Here is a 13300-nt window from a genome sequence, read left to right on the forward strand (position 1 = left end):
AGAATAATCGTAGAGAGAATTATTTATTTCAGTTTGTATTTCTTTCATTACATTCCCAGTGGGTCAGAAGTTTACATACACTCAATTAGTGTTTGGTAGCATTGTCTTTAAATAGTTTAACTTGGGTCAAACGTTTTGGGTAGCCTTCCACAAGCTTCCCACAATAAGTTGGGTGTATTTTGGCCCATTCCTCCTGACAGAGTTGGTGTACCTGAATCAGGTTTGTAGGCCTCCTTGCTTGCACACGCTTATTCTGTTCTGCCCACACATTTTCTATAGGATTGAGGTCAGGGCTTTGTGATGGCCACTACAATACCTTGACTTTGTTGTCCTTAAGCCATTTTGCCACAATTTTTGAAGTATGCTTGGGGTCATTGTCCATTTGGAAGACCCATTTGCGACCAAGCCTTAACTGATGTCTTGAGATGTTGCTTCAATATATCCACATAATTTTATTTCCTCATGATGCCATCTATTTTGTGAACACCATCCCTCCTGCAGCAAAGCACCCCCACAACATGATGCTGTCACTCCGTGCTTCACAGTTGGGATGGTGTTCTTCAGCTTGCAAGCCTCCCCCTTTTTCCTCCAAACATAACGATGGTCATTATCGTCAAACAGTTCTATTTTTGTTTCATCAGACCAGAAGGAAATTTCTCCAAAAAGTACGATCTTTGTCCCCATGTGCAGTTGCAAAGCACAGTTTGGCTTCTTTTTATGGCGGTTTTGGAGCAGTGACTTCTTCCTTGCTGAGCGGCCTTTCAGGTTGTCGGTATAGGATTCGTTTTACTGTGGATATAAATACTTTTGTACCTGTCTCCTCCAGCATCTTCACAATGTCCTTTGCTGTTGTTCTGGGATTGATTTGCACTTTTCGCACCAAAATACGTTCATCTCTAGGAGACAGAAAGCGTCTCCTTCCTGAGCAGTATGACGGCTGCGTTGTCCCATGGTGTTTATACTTGTGTACTATTGTTTGTACAGATGAGCCATGTCAAGCAAAGAGGCACTGAGTTTGAAGGTAGGCCTTGAATTACATCCACAGGTACAACTCTAATTGACTCAATTATGTAAATTAGCCTATCAGAAGCTTCTAAAGCCATGATCTCATTTTCTGGAATTTTCCAAGCTGTTTAAAGGCACAGCCAAATTAGTGTATGTAAACTTCTGACCCACTGGAATTGTGATACATTGAATTATAAGTAAAATAATCTGTCTGTAAACAATTGTTTGAAAAATTCCTTGTGCCATGCACAAAGTAGATGTCCTAACTGAGTTGACAAAACTATAGTTTGATTACAAGAAATTTGTGGAGTGGCTAAAAAACAAGTTTTAATTACTCCAACCTAAGTGTATGTAAACTTCCGACTTCAACTGTATAGTGTGGACACCTTTGAATGCATCAACATTATTTTCTCACTCTTTAGGGACTATTGTGATGAGTCCAAAGACCAAATGTGGAATGAGTCTGACTTTTAGTCCATAAGAATAATATTTTCTATGATTATTTTCAAAAGGGTTCCCACAGTTCTAATATTTCCCAAGTAAAAATTGCCTTTCAATGATCAAAACATCACCCAGAATATGTTGACGCTATCAAAAAACTTCTCTCATCTCAAACTATCAAGAAGCCTGAGGGAAGATGCAGAGTGGGGGGAGGCTTATACTCATGAGCTCACCTTGACTGACAGCTCTTTGAAATGCCCTTGTGGTCATTGCCAGGTAAAAAGGTAAACAATGGACCAAATGTCATTCCGAGCCTAAATAGGAAGCCTCATTTTCTCTGCAAAATGCTTTCATGGTCAACAATTGGTCTGTTGGGTATCAGACAAACAGCAGCAATACACAAATGCAATTCTATTGTTTTGTAACTATACAGAACAAAAATATAAACACAACATGTAAATTGTTGGTTCCATGTTTCATGAGCTTAAACAAAAGATCCCAGAAATGTTCTATATTCACAAAAAGCTTATTTATCTTAAATGTTGTACATCCCTGTTAGTGGGCATTTCTCCTTTGCCAAGATAATCCATCCACCTGACAGATGTGGCATATCAAGAAACTGATTAAACAGCACGATCGTTACACAGGTGCACCTTGTGCTGGGGACAATAAAAGGCCACTCTAAAATGTGCAGTTTTGTCACACAACACAATGCTACAGATGTCTCAAGTTTTGAGGGAGCGTGCAACTGGCATGCTGACTGCAGGAATGTCCACTAGAGCTGTTGCGAGAAAATGTAATGTTAATTTCTCTACCATAAGCTGCCTCCAATGTCGTTTTAGAGAATTTGGCAGTACGTCCAACTGGCCTCAACAACCGCAGACCACGTGTAACCACACCAGCCCAGGACCTCCACATCCAGCTTCTTCACCTGCGGGATTGTCTGAGACCAGCCACTCCGACAGCTGATGAATCTGAGGAGTATTTCCTTCTGTAAAGCCCTTTTATGGGGAAAAACTCATTCTGATTGGCTCGGCCTGGCTCCCCAGTGGGTGGGCCTATGCCCTCCCAGGCCCACTCATGGCTGCCCAGTCATGTGAAATCCATAGAGTAGGGCCTAATTTATTTATTTAAATGAACTGATTTCCTTATGAATTGTAATTCATTAAAATCATTGAAATTGTAGCATGCTGCGTTAATATTTTTGCACAGTATAATTACAGAATACAGTTCACTGATATACTTCACATGAAGTCTGAGTCACCTTAGAAGCTTAGACATAAAGGAAGGTATGTGAAAACAGCATACAATAACTGTACTGGACAATTTATTGGTTCCCTCTGCATTATACATTACAATATGTTCAGAGTTGTATGCATTGAGCAGACATTTATTTGATAATTTACTAAAGGCCAGCTTAGCCAAAATATTGATCAACATGAACACTTGTGAAAAATAAAGGTGAGAAATAATGGTGAAACACCATTTGACATAATAAAAAAATAAACAATTAGAGCCATAAGCCTAATATAGAAACCCAGCCACCCTGCAGTATGCAGGACCCATTGATTCGTACAATTTGTAACACTCATCTCCTGTCCAAACTCTTTAAAAAAACAATACAATGAAACAAAATGTTATATACTGTATTTACGTAACAGTGAATTATTTAGGCTTTAGGAAATGCAACCAACTACAGAAATTCATGGGGAGGACAGCGAGAGAACAGGAGGACCTGCCTCAATCAAGCAGGCTTCAGTCACCCCCAAGATAGAAGGGTAAGAAAAATCTAGCTATGGCCTGCTCTTTGTCAGGCCTTTCACACTGGGATGGACAGCTTGCACAGCTTCCCCACATACGGCACTGGTTCAAGGGTGACCGTGTTGAAAAGGAGATCCAGGAGCCAGTCTACGCAGCCTGTAATGTTTCTGAAAAGGGAAATGTTTGTTAAATGGGTAGTGATTTTCCTTTTATTTGTCATGATGCTATCCATTTGTTGATGAGGTGATCTACTCATTCTACAATGTGCTTTTTCGTATTTTAGAAGTACTCAATTTGAAATTTGTGAACTTTGGTCGTGCACTTTTGTGAAACTTTTCAATGTTTGTATTTAGAAATGTTTCTGTTCCTGAAATGCTCAATTGATGCAGATTTTAAATGAATAACTATGACTTAAAGTTGATTTTGTATCACAGCATTCCTGCTGTGATGATTGCCTGGGAAGCTGTGCAGATAAAGGTTGAATTGTCTAAAATGTGTATCATTACTGCTTGATAATAGTGGAAAGACAAAAGGAAATGGAAAAGGAAACAATTACACCCCCGAATCATCATGAGCCCCAATGATACAAGCAACATTAACTGTAAGACAACAACCCACACAATGGAATGGTAAAATATGATTTTCAGGGGTAAATGACAAATACTATACACACTACATCTCCTTTTGTGGATAACATTCCTTCGTTCCAGCCGTGTGCTGGAAGTTATCAGACTCAATGTAGGGGGCTTAGGGATAGAAGAACAAAAACCATATAGTGACTATCAGATGTTACAGAACATTTACAGTCAAAGCAGCCACAGTTGCATTACCTAACTTTAGCCCTCCCGATTACCCCAAACTGTTGGCTACTGTGTCAGACTCATCAAACACTGATACTTACATACACTATTAATGATGGCGTCTTCCCGGATTAGCTTCCTAGCAAGACCCATCGAATGTTCTCCACAATAAAGCAACTTGGCACGGAATGTGCACTGCAGACGCGTAACATGATTGTAATTTTCGGTGAAACCTGTCCACCAAAATAAATAGCAGCCACTGCTGTCGGATGTCTTCAGTCTTCGGAAAATTGTGTAACGTTAAATTAACACCATGATACCCAGCCACAACACAGAGTGCTTTTGCCGGCATGCTCGTAAGTAGCTTGCTAGCTATCAGTCACACCACAGATGAATGGTTACCAATATATTTGGTCCAACGTTCTCCTAGTAGCTATCTTACGGTTTGTAAATAAAGCTAAAGTAAGGTGTAGGAGCATGGGATGACAGTTTTAAGGTGGTACATATTTAAATAAGTAAATATGATAAGACCCTACCATCCTTGGTAATGCCTGCCCCCTGAATCCAAGTGTTTGACACATGGGGGAGGGAACACATCACTTTATAATCCAACTTTATCAATGTACCAGCTACAGACATTTGTTATACTTGAGTTACCCTACTTTGAACTGGTTTCATCCAAATATCATTCGATTTCATGAGAAACACGATTTCCACTGTTCAGGCCCTTTTAAGCATTAGCGTTGCAGTCAAAATGTGAATTGTTAATAGTGTCCTTATTTTTGAAGATATCAATGCCAAACTTAACATGGTTCATTATGGTAATGTCTGATGACCCTAACACGTTTCAAGTTAATAGGCCATTGAGAAGTGGATTTAAAAAGGATTGACATGGACACACAATCAGATTTCCTTATTTCTCAATCATCTATTCTGTCAACCTTATGGGTCCTTCAGGCAAATTTGTTCAGCAGGAGGAAAGACACCTACATACAAATGTTCAAGTCTGTAGGTCAAGTAGGGCGGCGGACATGATGATTTAAGTGAAACTTCTTATAACAGCACCATCTATGAGCCAACCGGTGCCATTCTTTTTGACCTCTAATTTCTGTGTGCCGAATTTGAAAAGGTCTGGGAAATCCTGCAGTAGGCTACAGGCTACGTTCTTCACCGTGTGAGTTATAAAAATGACAATCTTGCGTTCAAGCCTTTCCGGCAGTCTTTCGTGGTTTTTATACACGGGGAGATGAAATTGTACAATTGAAAACTAACAAAGAATTGTTCAAGTTATAACTCAGCTGGCAGTGTGGTATGATCATGCGAATGACTGTGAAACAGAGAGAGAGGGATGGAGAGCGCATGAAAGAGAGAGCAAGAGAGTGGTGATGGTAACAGATGGGAGGGATAAGGGAGAGAGAGAGAGCGACTAAATGGATGCCTGAAGGAGGGAGGGTGACTTGAATGAAACAAAATGTCTATGATGATCCTCTTGTGTGACAGCTGTGGGGAAACAAATAAGACAGACACAACACTTTATTTAACCAGCCCAAATGTCTGTATGACATGGGCACACACCCATTTTCTCAACCAACCACAAAGCAGTTAGACAGACCCACAGAACCACCGAGCAGTAGGAGTATCACTATCCATTGTGTAGCCCGGCACTCTTTGTTTATTAGAAGCTACACGCAGGGCTTGTAATTCAATTCCGGTCCTGAAGGGCTGAAACACTTCTGATGTTCATCCTCTCCTTCTAATAAGGGACTAATTCAGTGAAATTAGCTTCGAGGTAGAAAGAAAAAAACGGAAATGTTTTGGCCCTCCAGGACCAGAATTGATTGTCACTCCTTGTAGCAGTGTAGCTCCTAGTAGATTTCAGCAGCTCTGGAGGTAATGCCATACCGAAGAGATGGGGTGCTTCTCCAAAAAGAGAGGCCTGTGCTGACATACAGGATCAGAGTCAACAGGACAGAGGAGAGCCTGGAGACTTCCTTTAACCACACTGCACTTCTGCATCCCAAATTGTACCCCATTTGTAGTGTGCAGAGGTCTTTAAAATGCACCATTCACAGGGTTGGGGAGTAACTGATTACATGCAATCAGTTAGAGTGCCTTCAGAAAGTATTCATACCCCCTGACTTATTCCAGATTTTGTTGTGTTACAAAGAGGGATTACAATTGATTAGATAAGTATATTTCTGGGTAAATCTAAGAGCTTTCCATGCCTGGATTGTGCAACATTTGCCAATATTTATTTAACAATTCTTCAAGTTCTGTCAAATTGGTTGTTGATCATTGCTAGACAACCATTTTCAGGTCTTGCCATAGATTTTCAAGCCGAATGAATTCAAAACTTTAACTCAGCCACTCAGGAACATTCACCATCTTCTTGGGAAGCAACTCGAGTGTACATTTGGCTTCGTATTCTACGTTATGGTGAATTCATCTCCCAGTGTCTGGTGGAAAACAGACTGAACCAGGTTTTCCCTTAAGATTTTGCTTGCGGTTAGCTCCATTCCGTTTATTTTTTATCCTGAAAAACTCCCCAGTCCTTAAGTGATTACAAGCATACCCATAACATGATGTATCCACCACTATGCTTGGAAATATAATATTCACAAAAGTGAATTGCTTTGCCACATTTTTTGCAGTATTACTTTAGTGCCTTGTTGCAAACAGGATGCATGTTTTTGAATATTTTTATGCTGTACAGGCTTACTTCTTTTCACTCTGTAAATTAGGTTAGTATTGTGAAGTAACTACAATGTTGTTGATTCAGCCTCAGTTCTCCTATCACAGCCATTAAACTATGTAACTATTTTAAAGTCACCATGACTCATGGTGAAATCACCGAGCAGTTTCCTTCCCCTCTGGCAACTGAGTTAGAAGGACACCTTTATCTTGGTGGTGACGGTGTATTGATACACCATCAAAAGTGTAATTAATAACTTCACTATGCTCAAAGGGATATTCAATGTCTGGTTTTATTTTTTTCCCCATCTACCAATAGGTGCCCTTACTTGCGAGGCATTGGAGAAACTCCCTGGTTTCTTTGTGGTTGAATCTGTGTTTGAAATTCACTGCTCGACTGAGTGACCTTACAGATAATTGTATGTGTGGGGTACAGAGATGAGTCATTCCACAATCATGTTAAACACTGTAATTGCACACAAAGTGAGTCCCTGCAACTTATTATGTGACTTGTTAAGCACATTTTTTGGTCCTGAACTTAATTAAACTTGCCATAAAAAGTGGTTGAATACTTATTGACTTGAGACATTTAAATGCTTAATTAATATGAAAAAAATGTGAAAAACAGAATTCCACTTTGACATTAAGGGGTATTGTGTGTAGGTCAGTGACAGTGAAAAAGTCAAGGGGTGTGAATACTAAAAAAAACAGTAATCGGTTACGTTACCAGCAGAAATATTGTAATGAGATTACAGATGGATGTTTGCAGAATAAACATACATTATGACACCTTTCTGTTTTCTCAATGACATTCAATTCACCACTTAAAAAAGGCGCAAGTTTTAAGTTTGTTCCACCTGAGCGTGTTTGACAATAAGATAGAGTCCACTATGATGACACACCAAATGCATTTGATGGATTCTATTTGTCTTCTTCTAATGCCTCTTCAGGGGAAAATAATCAAAAAAATATCAAAGTAATGAAATTACGTTACTGAGTCTGGGTAATCCAATAGTTACGTTACTGATGACAATTTTGGACAGTTAACTAGCAACGGATTACATTTAAAAAGTAACATACACATCCTTGACCAGTTAATATACTGAGTACTCTCCAGTTCTTTACTACATATTGCTCACACCTTTCCAATCCTCTCAGATCTCCACAAGTGCCTAGGGGGTATGGGTTGCTTCTGGTCAGGGCTGAGGCCTCTACAATTCACAACACAGCCTGGGTCCACCATTCTGAATCGTCAGGTCCTTATGGAGATATGAATAAATCGTTTTACTTTCTCAATAAATGAGCAGCCAAAAACACTTCAATCCTACAGTATCATGCTTTTTATGATGGTCAGTAATGCAGCGTGTTACAACATGATACATGAGTGATCGTTTCATTCTACGCCACTACATGGCCAAAGAAAGAGGGCATATAATTACAAGGTGAAACAGGAGACAATCACAAAATACTGATGGGCAAAATACTTTTTTTTACATAGTGCCTTTTCATCAAGTGAGGTAGCCAAGCCAATATGAACACAAAAAGACTAGCTGTAAGCCCATCACCGTTTACACTTGTCTATTTCTTGTCCCTCATGTCAGGAAGTTTTTCTTTGACTGCCCACAATGTCACTGAGACCATACTGTACCAAAAAGAGGGAGCTCTTCATCTGGGGAAATGAAAGTCAAACAGTGAAAAAACGATCCAATCCTTATCAGGCCTTCTGACTAACCAGTACAACAGAGAAAATGTGGTACACAACAACAACACAATTGCTCAAATGTGTGTACAATGGACAAAGTTCTACAATGGACTGAGTGTAACTGGCCTATCTTGAAAATGTTTTGGGCGGCAGGTAGCCTAGTGGTCAGAGCGTTGGTCTTGTCACCGAAAGGTTGCAAGATAAAATTCCTGAGCTGACAAGGTAAAATCTGTAGTTCTGCCCCTGAACAAGGCAATTAACCCACTGTTCCTAGGCCGTCATTGAAAATAAGAATTTATTCTTAACTGACTTGCCTAGTTAAATAAAGGTTAAAAAAAATGTTTTTGACAATTTAAAACGTTGTGGAGTCTCTTGATTGCATTGATTACATTGGTGACGTTATGAACACTGCCCCTGTTTGTCTGTAAGAGAATGAACATCTACGGAGAAAATTACATGGTTGACAAAATGAAGTATCTAAGTAAAATGTCTGTTTGGGAAGGAGTTCCAGTGGTAAATGACTCCCAAGGTGCTCGCTAGGAAATCACCAGCCCACCAGGACCCATTAAACCTGATTCAAAATGTCCATATGGATCTCACGTTTTGGTTAATCACAGACTGTACAAAATAAGTTAACTATCGTCAAATCTATTAGAAAAATAAATAGGTTATAATCATTTCCACCCTGCTTGGATAAAGCAACCTCTTGCTCAGAGGCCTTGAACAACAGGGAGCATCTATTGATGACTAAGATATTAATCAGTATGGAGCAAACTGGTCAAGATAACATGAACACTGCACTAAAGACGCAGCTTTTTCTCAAATTAATTTGACTGTTTCATTATACATCTTCAGATGAGAACTTGAACAAAACCTTTCACCTCAATTTACCTGGAATTAAAACCTTTTCCACTTCTACTGTTCCAAACGGGTCATTTGTGTTTTGTGTTTCATGGCACAGTGGAAGTTTAGGCCTTATCTGATTGTGAATACATACAATTCTACATTTTAAAATGATTAATTAATAAACTTGACATTCTAGAAAAAGAAAGGGAGGCTGGATCTAATTATCCAATTAACTTGTATCTATTTGGGGAGGCAGGGTAGCCTAGTGGTTAAGAGCGTTGGACTAGTAACCGGAAGGTTGCAAGTTCAAACCCCCGAGCTGACAAGGTACAGATCTGTCATTCTGCCCCTGAACAGGCAGTTAACCCACTGTTCCTAGGCTGTCATTGTAAATAAGAGTTTGTTCTTAACTGACTTGCCTAGTAAAATAAAGGTTTAAAAAAAATACAAATTAAAAAAAGGTTGGCAGGATGGATAACAACAATATATTTTCATGCCCAGACTCCTAAGCCTGTCCTCTACTCCTTGTTAGATTATATATTGAGTCCGTACAGCTTCTCCTGCAATATAACCTTAACAATGGCAGACTCTTCCACTATTAGCCTTCTCTCTCCAGACCCAGCCATGGCCATCTAATCCACACCCAGTCTAATTGACAGAGTTCTAAAGCCTTTCTCTGGATTGAGGCGAGGCCTGCAGGTAACTGTGCATCACTGCTCTTAGGGTGAGGTTAGATCCATTTACAGTGTCTTCAGAACGTATTACCCCCTGACTTATTCCACATTTGGATGTGTTGCAGCTTGAATTCAACTACACACAATACCCCATATCGGCTACCGGGAGCATTATCACACAGTCATCCGGAATGGCTAGTGCTCTCATGCATGCTTCAGTAGTGCTTGCCTCGAAGCAAGCATAAAAGGCATTTAGCTCGTCTGGTAGGCTTGCGTCACTGGGCAGCTCGTGGCTGGGTTTACCTTTGTAGTCCGTAATAGTTTTCAAACCCTGCCACATCCGACGAGTGTCAGAGCCGGTGTAGTAGGATTCTATCTTAGACCTGTATTGACACTTTGCCTGTGTGATTGTTTGTCTGAGGGCGTAGCGGAATTAGCGTCCGGATTAGTGTCCTGCTCCTTGATAGCGGCAACTCTATCTGTAATCCATGACTTCTGGTTGGGATATGTATGTACAGTCACTATGGGGACGACATCGTCGATGCACTTATTGATGATGCCGGTGACTGAGATGGTATACTCCTCAATGCCATTGGATGAATTCCGGAACATATTCCAGTCTGTGCTAGCAAAACAGTCCTGTAGCGTAGCATCCGCGTCATATGACCACATCCGTATTGAGTCACTGGTACTTCCTGCTTGAGTTTTGGCTTGTAAGCCGGAATCAGGTGGATAGAATAATGGTCAGATTTGCCAAATGGAGGGCGAGGGAGAGCTTTGTATCTCTGTGTGTGGGGTAAAGGTGGTCTAGAGTTTTTTTCCCCTCTGGTTGCAAATGTGACATGCTGGTAGAAACTTGTTAAAATGTATTTAAGTTTGCCTACATTAAAGACCTCGGCCACAAGGAGCGCTGGGTAAGCATTTTCTTGTTTGCTTATGGCCTTATATAGCTCGTTGAGTGCGGTCTTAGTGCCAGCATCGGTTTATGGTGATAAATAGACGGCTACGAATAATATAGATGAGAACTCTCTTCGTAGATAGTGTGGTCTACAGCTTATCATGGGGTACTCTACCTTAGATGAGTAATAAATCGAGACCTTAAATATTAGAAGTCGCACCCCAGCTGTTATTTACAAATAGACACACACCCCCGCCCCTCGTCTTACCAGACATAGCTTCTCTGTCCTGCCGACGCACAGAATATCCAGCCAGCTCTTTAGTATCCATGTCGTCGTTCAGCCATGTCTCTGTGAAACATAAGATATTACAGTTTTAAATGTCCCATTGGTAGGATAGTCTTAATCGTAGATCATCCATTTTATTTTCCAATGATTACACGTTGGCCAATAGTACGGATGGTAGTGGAGGTTTACTCACTTGTCTACGAATTCTCGGATGGCAGCCCGACCTCCACCCCCTCTTTCTCAGTCTTTTCTTCACGCAAATGACGGGGATTTGGGCCTGGTATGGAGAAAGCAGTGTATCCTTTGCGTCGGACACGTTAAAAAAAATCTTTGTCCGGTTCGAGGTGAGTAATTGCTGTTCAGATGTCCAGAAGCTCTTTTCTGTCATAGGAGACGGTAGCAGCAACATTATGTACAAAATAATAAGTTATACAAACAACACGAAAAAACGAACAAAATAGCATAGTTGGTTAGAATCTCGAAAAATGGCAGCCATCCCCTCCGGCGCCATTATACAAGAACCCAAAGAGTAAAATGTTTGTCTAATCAGACCACAGAATCTTTTGCCTTATGAGTCTTTCATGTGACTTTTTGCAAACTCCAGGCGTGCTGTCATGTGCCTTTTTCTCAGGAGTGGCTTCCATCTCGCCACTCTCCCAAAAAGCCCAGATTGGTGAAGTGCTGTAGAGACTTGTCCTTCTGGCAGGTTCTACCCATTTCAGCCAATGAATTCTGTAGTTCTGTCAGAGTGGTCAATGGTCACCTCCCTGGCCAAGGTCCTTTTTTTATTATATTTTTTATTTCACCTTTATTTAACCAGGTAGGCTAGTTGAGAACAAGTTCTCATTTGCAACTGTGACCTGGCCAAGATAAAGCAAAGCAGTTTGACACATACAACAACATATAGTTACATATGGAATAAACAAACATACCACCATACAGGAGAAAAATCTATATACAGTGTATGCAAATGAGGTAGGATAAGAGAGGTAGTAAGGCAATAAATAGGCCATGGTGACGAAGGAATTACAATATAGCAATTAAACACTGGAATGGTAGGATGTGCAGAAGATGAATGTGCAAGTAGAGATACTGGGGTGCAAAGCAGCAAGATAAATAAATACATACAGTATGGGAATGAGGTAGATTGGATGGGCTATTTACAGATGAGGTATGTACAGGTGCAGTGATCTGCGAGCTTCTCTGAGAGCTGGTGCTTAAAGTTAGTGAGGGAGGTAAGAGTCTCCAGCTTCAGAGATTTTTGCAGTTCGTTCCAGTCATTGGCAGCAGAGAACTGGAAGGAGAGGCGGCCAAAGGAAGAATTGGCTTTGGGGGTGACCAGTGAGATATACCTGCTGCAGCACGTGCTACGGGTGGGTGCTGCTATGGTGACCAGTGAGCTGAGATATAAGGGGGGGCTTTACCTAGCAGAGACTTGTAGATGACCTGGAGCCAGTGGGTTTGGCGACGAGTATGAAGCGAGGGCCAACCAAAGAGAACATACAGGTCGCAGTGGTGGGTAGTATATGGGGCTTTGGTGACAAACGGATGTCACTGTGATAGACTGCATCCAATTTGCTGAGTAGAGTGTTGGAGGCTATTTTGTAAATGACATTGCCGAAGTCGAGGATCGGTAAGATGGTCAGTTTTACGAGGGTCTGTTTGGCAGCATGAGTGAAGAATGCTACGTTGCAAAATAGGAAGCCAATTCTAGATTTAATTTTGGATTGGATATGTTTAATGTGAGTCTGGAAGGAGAGTTTACAGCAACCAAACTGGTTGCTCAGTTTGGTCGGACGGCCAGCTCTAGGCAGTCTGGGTAGATCCATATGTTTTCCATTTCCCAATGATGAAGACCCCTGTGCTCTAGAAATGGTTTAATACCCTTCCCCAGTTATACAGCACCAGTCCAAAGTTTGGACACACCTCATTCCACGGTTATTTCTTTATTTTCACTATTTTCTACATTGTAGAATAATAGAGAAGACATCAAAACTATAAAATAACACATATGGAATCAAGTAGTAACCAAACAAGTGTTAAATACTAATTTATGTCCCCCTTACTGTCCCTCTTACTGCCCTGAATGCATCTGCGGATCCTACATCTATTGTATGCTGTAATCATATGCCCAGAGTAATACAGCACTAAGGTTGTGTGGCCTAGTAGGAAGTCCACTGTGTTCAGCTCACCCTG

The 13300-nt window shown here is 40.8% G+C and overlaps 1 protein-coding gene across 6 annotated transcripts in view; it reads right to left on the minus strand.

Moving 5' to 3' along the window:
- Nucleotides 1–13300, minus strand: part of mtmr4 (myotubularin related protein 4) — a 140137-nt gene that overhangs the window by 46905 nt on the left and 79932 nt on the right. The window contains exons 1-2 of one of the 6 annotated variants that reach the window (XM_046306278.1): nucleotides 11298–11564; nucleotides 11087–11167 (exon numbers count right to left, since the gene is read on the minus strand). The exons of the other annotated variants lie outside the window; for them this stretch is intronic. The gene's annotated coding sequence lies outside the window, so the exon portion shown is untranslated. Of the gene's footprint in view, nucleotides 1–11086; nucleotides 11168–11297; nucleotides 11565–13300 lie in introns of those variants that run through there. 6 annotated transcript variants of the gene reach the window in all.

The sequence above is a fragment of the Oncorhynchus gorbuscha genome, linkage group LG16, assembly GCF_021184085.1.
Source record: "Oncorhynchus gorbuscha isolate QuinsamMale2020 ecotype Even-year linkage group LG16, OgorEven_v1.0, whole genome shotgun sequence".
In the NCBI taxonomy this organism is placed as follows: Eukaryota; Metazoa; Chordata; class Actinopteri; order Salmoniformes; family Salmonidae; genus Oncorhynchus; species Oncorhynchus gorbuscha.